Source organism: Antechinus flavipes, chromosome 6 (genome assembly GCF_016432865.1).
Source record: "Antechinus flavipes isolate AdamAnt ecotype Samford, QLD, Australia chromosome 6, AdamAnt_v2, whole genome shotgun sequence".
In the NCBI taxonomy this organism is placed as follows: Eukaryota; Metazoa; Chordata; class Mammalia; order Dasyuromorphia; family Dasyuridae; genus Antechinus; species Antechinus flavipes.
Window position 1 is genome coordinate 110,481,630 of NC_067403.1, and position 8,056 is coordinate 110,489,685.

The following is an 8,056-nucleotide window of genomic DNA, read 5'->3' on the forward strand; positions in this document are numbered from 1 at the left end:
CAGTGATTATAATCACAACAGTGACACTGACAGTTTTTTTTCCTTCCCAACTCTGTTACTACTATAGAGTGATAAAGCCAGACTGAAAAATGTTTCTTTCTTGCCAATAGGAAACATATGGCATATATTAGCTAGTGGACTTATTTTGCCTCATTCTCTTTTTTTACAAGCAAGAGGGCACACCAAGAAGTTAGACCTCATTGTTTCCAGCTTTACCACAGGATATGGTATTTCTTGCCGGTGTTTTAGAGAGTAATAATAATTTGGATGGAATCAGAGCATTGGCTATCAGAGGGGGAAATGAACATTGTTTTTGGATGATTCCTTTACTTTTCATTTATTAAATATTTGTTGAATTGGAGACATTGGGGAATTCATATTAATGAGTAGTCGTAGAAAACTAGTTTAGAGTTGGAAGTTTAGAGACCATTCAGCTCCAAACCCTTGTTTTGATGTTGAGGAAACAGATTGAGGGAAGTGCCTTGCTCACAGTCATGGTGCTACTAAGCAGGAATTGAATCTAGGTCCTCTGTACATGATGCTTCGGCATGCCTTTTGACTGAAACAGTTTATGAAACATAAAATGTGGCTGGATAATTACATTAAAGCCAGAATAAAGTCTGGAATGTCAGACTAGGAATTTGTATATTATTCAATAGGCAGTTGGAAACCATAGAAAGTTGCTGTACATGAAAGGATATCAATTAAGGATGGATTTATAGAAGCTAGACACTTGTTAGGGAGACCAGTTAAGTTATAATAATAGCTGATTATATATTCCATTTTTAAAGTTTGCAAAAGATTTGACATGTCTAACTTCTTTGGAATCTCTTAATAACTTCATAAAGTAGGGACTCTATAGACCTTGTTATCTCCATTGTTATCCTCCATGAGGAAATAGACTCATAGAGGTGTGGCTTATCCAAGGACACACTGCTAATGTGTCTAAGGCAGGATTAGAACCATAAAGGCATCTGAATGTAGTAGAGTGCTCATTTTAGAGCCAGAAAAATCTGAGTTCAAATCCTATTGTAAACTCCTGCTAGTTGTGTGATTTGAGATAAATTACTTAAACTTTCTCCACCTCAGTTTTCTTATCTGTAAATAATAGCACTTATACCACAAAGTTCCTATAAGGATCAAATGAGATAATACGCATGAAGTATTTTGTAAACTTTAAAGCAGTAGTTAAGTGTTTGCTATTATAATGATATTCCTGATTTCCAGCATAGGACTCATTCTGGAGATAAGTTGAATGGAGACTCAACTTGGTAACTGATTGAATGTAGAAGAAGATTCAAGAGAGAAGAATGATTTCTAATTTTGGAGTTCCTGTGCCTGGAATTGAAGTAGGGGTTGGATAATAGTTCACATTCAGTGAAATCACTGTAAGGGACTTGGTCTTCATCCCCTCTACTCTGAACAGACTAAGTAGCAGCTATGTGAAGCAGATGCAATGAGTATTCTTACTTCCACTGCACAGATACTTCTGGAATTGTCCCTTTCTGATGTTCCCTTGTATCATGATAAATTAGCTGTGTCAAATGCTGTGTTAGTATAGCACAAACTTTGGCAGGTCCTACTGAGCTGGAAAGACTTAGTGCTACATGATAGATTGTGTGTCATCGGAGAAATCAGCTTGATAAATTCAGAGGGGCTCATTATAAACTCCATTGTTGGGTGGTGGATTTTTGATCAAAGCAACTCAATGATCATTAAAGCAGAGAGGGATAGTGGTTTTCAAAGGTGGAGGAAATGCCCCCACTGGTGAAATTATGGATCCTTGAAATAAAGCAATGTTTTAGAGATGAGAAACCCATGGTTCAGGGAGTCAAAAGTAACTTATTCCTGGTTAGAATTACTAGCCACAGAAATGGAGTGAGAGTTAAGTGACAATTGTTAACAGTGAAGATGATGGATTCATAAGGATTGTGAATTTAAAACAGAAAGGGATCTTAGACATCATAAGCTGGAAGACACATCAGGAACCATTCAGCCTAACGCCCCACTTTTTCCTAAGAGGAACTTGAGCCCCTGGAAAATGAATGTCTTGTCAAAGGTCATACACTAAATATCAGAGGTAGTATTTGAATCTAGATTCCTTGTCCAGACCCAGTGGTCTGTAATATATTGCTTTCCATTTTTACAGATGAGGAAACTGAGATCTAGAGAGGTGAAATAATTTTCCTGAAGTCATGCAAGGAACAAAAGAAGTGGCAGAGAAAAATTTGAATCCAGATTTTTTTGAACCTGGTATTACAATATAATCTTCATCCCGACTCCAACCCACCCACAAATCTGGGACTGAAGTTTAGGGAAGAAACCTTGGAAATATTCACATATTGGTTGTTTTCTAAATGTAGGGTAAGCCCCCAAAGAATATCCATATGACTTCTTGGTTGGAAAAGAGTTCTGTTGGGGGCGAGAAATGGGGAAAAGATTCAGTAGGAGCTGACAGGATATTAAAGGAACCCTGATAGAACATCTTTTAAAAATAATTCAGACATGTTAACCTTTTCAGTGTCTCAAGCAGAATTCAATTCAAGATTTACATTGAAATTCGCTTATTCTCAGCAGAACCTTCTCAAACCAGGAAATGCTGAAAACAGTCTCCTCTCTAGAAGGAATGAGGATGTCTCTGTAATTCAGGGTTCATTTGATGTGTGTAAACACTAAGATGCGTGAACTGTTAATTTCTGGAACTCATATTATGTGCCAAATTAGTGCACAGAGTTAAAATGACATTTTGTACTGACACAGTTTTCCAGCTGACTGCCCATTACCTCAAAACTTCCCTCAGGAAGTAGCGTTTCTTCACTCTGCAACCCAACCATTTTTAGTGTTTGCTTTCAACCTGATACAGATGTTTATCTTCCTCTGGGAGATATGCCCTGTAAGGATAGCATCATTATATGATTACCATATTTTCTTTCTACAATAAAAGCTGGCTTATTTGGCATTTGATCAACATGAAATCTTTATTAACCAGCACTAGCCTACTTATCAGTGTGATAATAATGCTTATCTGTTGCATAGAAAATACTTAAATGCTTGACTGTCTTTCCAGAATCAATTGACAAACATCACTTGAGAACCCAGCAGAATTCATGGACCTTTCATTTGAAAAGTTTACAGTCTATCAGAAAGAAGATCAAAGAAAGATTAAATAACATTCATTATGCTTTTATTTCTATCATTTTTCATCCCAAGAAGAGAGACATGATTGGCCAATTCTGATACAGACATGTCCATCAGGTTATAATGTGAAAAGTAGGTAGGAGGAAATCTTGCTTATACCTTCAGAGGTTTTCTACCAACCTAAATATATCTGCATTATCTAAGCTTTAAGAGAAGATGACTTGGGAAAGGTGAAGGCAGGGATGAGGTAGACCCAGAAAGCCTAGCCATTGGTTCCCCACAATGATTCGGTAGTCCATGCTTGACTCTATTATGTTTTTCAAGGAGAACCAGCAACATACCCAGCCCCATATCTTGAACAATGAAAGAATGATTGACAATGACAACAAGGGTGGTTCTCAATCCAACTGAATCTAAGCTCATTGAATACTATCTCATTCTTCCCTAAAAAATAATAGGAAGAGAGTCAAAAAGCACTTTCTCCCATCCATATCCAAGGAGACAAATAATGAACACTTTTCTGACCATCAAAAGGATATATTTCTAATTCATATATCTTAAGCTAATCTAGAAGAAAATTATTTCTTTGGAACATTTTCTGAACTCATAAGTGCTTTTTATTCTCTGGACTAATAGAATTGCAGATTTAGAGCTGTCAGGGAACTCAGAGTCATCTAGTCTGGACGCTGTTCATTTTAAAGATTTTTACAGAAATTGAGGTCCAGAGAGGTAAAACAATTTGTTTGAGTTTAATGCAGGTAATATGTAGCAGGTTCTTTATTTAATATTTCTTTCACTGTACTCTGGAAGGTAGTCAATCATTTTCTTGTAGTCATTCACTTAAGTCTTTTTTATTTTTTGAGGAAATTAAGAACTCTGGGCCTGGAGTGAGGAAGACAGTTCAAATTTGGCCTCAGATATTAACTAGTCTTGTAACCTTGCACATGTCACTAAATCGTTGTTGCCTGAGACTCTAAGATGGGGAAAATAATAAAACCTTCCTCTCAGTGTTGTTCTGAGGATTAAGTGAGATGATATATAAAATATTTAGCACAGTGATTGCTTAATAAATGCTTATTCCCATTCTTTTTTTCTTTCTCTTGTATCAGTCACAAATATCACTTCAGAAATGATCTCTAGGAGTCTGAAAAATTGCTATGACTTTTGACTGTTGTCTGTAGTTGGTAATGGAATGGTGAAATGAAGGAAGGTAGGCCAAGAAATATAATAATAACAATAATAGATAATATTTGTATACTATGTTCCAGGCATTGTATTAAGCATTTTATGAATATTATTTTGGTTGTTGCCCACAGCAACTCTGGGAGGAAGGTGCTATTAATTATCTCCTGAAAACTGAGACAAACAACAGTTAAATAACTTTCCTAGGTTCACACAGCTAATAAGTATCTGAGTTGAAATTTGAATCCAGATCTTTAGATTTGGCATTAAAATCTCATAGTGATCATCTAGGAAAGCAATTCTTATAGAGAAGGACCACCACCCCATCAAGGAAATGCCAAACAAATGGTGGACAAGCCAGACTATTTGCAGTTGAAAGATACGAAGCAGTATGAGCTAGGGAAATCAAATCAAGCCACCGTCACCATCACCACCAGTACCTTGACCACCATCTTTCCTCAAACCCAGGTATAAATAAAATAGGTGAGGACCTTGAACCCTAGAGCCTATGGAAAAGCAATTGATCTAGTATAATATACAAACCTGGGAAATGACTCCTGTGGCGATATAGCTTAGAAATTGTCCCTCCAGGTGCCATAACCACAACTACAGAAGACCCAGAGAAGTCCTTGGCATTATCAAATGGTTCAATGAAGAGGGCTGAAACTCTGAAAAGGTATACTTGAATCTGAGACAGCAGAGCACTTAAGTCTAATTACCTGTTTGATGTGAGATAATGGATCTATATACATATATTTAGATGAGATTGTGATGTGATGGCTCTCCTCACCATTGGTGCTTGCTGAATTTGATGTTTGGTCCTTTACTTCTCCTCCTAAAGACCAAGGACTTAGATCGATCCTGACTCTGACTGATCCTCAGGCCCTCCAGGGAGTGAGCCTGGACATTATATTTGGTGCCCCAATATGGACTAAGGACCTGCAGAAAGTTTGATATAATTTCAGTGAAGGAGTCCCTGTAATCAGGAAATAGGGTGAGTATTAAAATAGACAAGCAGGAAATGTTGTTAAGGCCTGAAATGGGGCAGAGAAGAGTCTCTCCCACTCCCATCCCCACCCTGAGGGAGGTCTATAGAAAGCATACTTAGGTTAATAAAGAATCAAGGTTTGCTTGTAACTTGGGAGTAGATTGGTGGACTCTTAGAAACGTTAGAATACACATCCTCTTGGTTCTCCAAGGAAGATGAAATCGAGGCAGATATATGGAAACTAGTAGAACAACTAATTGAATATTACAATGATAATGGTCCTAATTCAATTTCTAAGGAAACATTCTATATGTACAACATAATATAGTTGGCCTTAAAGAATCCCACAAGTTCTAAAAAATAGCAAAGTTTTAAGGAGAACAGCCAGACAAGGAAATGTGAGGAGAAAGAGGAAAGGAAAGGAGATGGTAATAATAAAATCGCATGGAGAGTTGAGAGAATTTAAAGGGTGTGGTGATTCCCATTCTTACAGCTCAGCTTCACCTCCACCTCCACCCCAGCAGGCTGTTGGCTCTCCCACATCCTGGGTGGAGGGAGGAAGAGTGGGAGGAGCAATGATACCACCAGCATCCCCCCTCCCATAACCACTCTTTCCTATGACTCTTTTGCAAAAAGCACTTCTTAAAGCCCAAGAAGAAGGGCAGGACACAGCTGATTTAAAAATAAAAGCATACCTTGTAATTGAAGAGCTTAACTCTTCAGATCAAGAAAAAAGAAGATGCGCTCTTTTTAATCTAGAAATTATCAAAGATCTGAAAAAGGCTTGCAGTCTTTATGGGTCTACATTATCTTATGTTAAGATGTTATTAGAGAATTTGGCTTTTAAAGTTTTGGATTGTGTGGATAGTGATTGGAAATCTATATCAAGGACATGCTTAGAATCTGGACAAAACTTTTTGTTGCTTTCTGAGTATAATGAACTCTGTAGGATACAAGCCCAATGAAATAGGCAACCTGGAGTTAATATACCAATCACCTATGACCAACTAACAGGTGTAGGTCCTTATGCAGATACTTTAGCACAGATTAATTACCCTATAGCAGCATATGAGCAAATTGCTGCTGCTGTTGCTATCAAACGTGGGACACCCTCCCAGGAAGACAAGATGGAGGGGAAGCCTTCACAAAAATAGTGCAAGGTCCAAATGAACCCTTTGCTGATTTTGTGGGACATCTGCAGACAGCTGTCATACAAACTATTGGTGAAAATGCAGCAACAAAAATTATGATAAGGCAACTTGCTAAAGAAAATACTAATGAGGTTTGTAAAAGAATTATACTAGGACTATACAAGAATGCTCCTTTAGAGGAGATCATAAGACGCTGTGCCAAAGTGGGCACAAATGCCTTTTATACCCAGGCCATGATGCAGACTTCCCAAGATCTGAACATGGGCAAACAGGGTCCTTTTTGCCAAGGGACTGCCAGAGAGACTCATCAATGCTTTCAATGTGGTAAAGTAGGGTATTTGAAAGCTCAATGTTGGCATAGAGATAGTGAAAAAACAGGGTGGGAGAACAAGACCCCAACTCCCATGTCCAAAATGCAATAGAAGATTCCATGGACCATCAGAATGTAGATTGATTCAGGGAAAAGGGATGTGGGGCCCAGCCCCAGGGCCCCAGGCAAAAAAAAAAAAAAAAAAAAAAAACACTTGGGGCATGATGACAGCTGATGTTACACCTAGAGAGTCTTTAGAAGTTCAGTACTCAGACATGACCAATCAGCCAAGAAGCAATCTGATGGGAGAAAGGGATTACAATTGGAGAGAATAGAGTTATATACAGCTGCGACTACTGAGATATCCCCTGGAGGGATTAAATCTGTTCCTTTCTGGCCTATGATCCCTTGCCTCCAGGCATAGTAGGCTTGACCATTTCACTTCCTGAGAGTATTTACAAAACAGTGTCCATCCATACACTGATGTGGGAAACTGGGGAATGTGTAGATAATATTCCAGTCACTAATGCAGGTAGACAATGTGTGACTTATCAATCAGGAAAAGTAGTAGCATCAGGTTTACTAATAGACTCCTAATAGGCAATCTGGTGATATTTGCCCAGATTTTGACTCCCAGCAACAGAATCCAGGAATATTCTAGATAGCAGCTATGACAGATCTATGATCACTTTCTATGTAATTTGCATACAACTGGAAGGGTTGGTAGACACAGGTGCAGATCGTATAGTCATTAGAGATGCCAACTGGCCCAGTCACTGGCGAAAGATTAAATCAGACACCTATATGTCTGGCGCAGGAGGATCAATAGCAGCTCAAGTTAGTACTATTCCTTTGAGATGGACATTTGAAGGCAAAACAGGATTTTTACTCTTTTTATAGTTGAAAAAAATCCCCATCAATCTGTGGGGAAGAGACATTTTACAACAGTTAGGATTACAAATGAGTACTTTGTTTTTTTAGGCAGGGTTGCTGTTGAAGGCCTACCTGTACTCTCACCTCTTTCCATTCAATGGGGAACTGATACATCAGTGTGGATAGAACAGTGGCCCTTATTAGCAAGTCATAAAATTCAGGTCTTAGTAGATACAGTACAGGAGCAACTTGACCAAGGACACTTACAACCTTCTCTAAGTCCTTGGAATTCCCCTGTATTTATTATAAGAAAGAAATCTGGAAAATGGAGGATGTTGACTGATTTTAAAAAAGTAAATGAACAGATGGAAACTATGGGAACTCTTCAGCCTGAACTTCAATCTCCTACTCAAT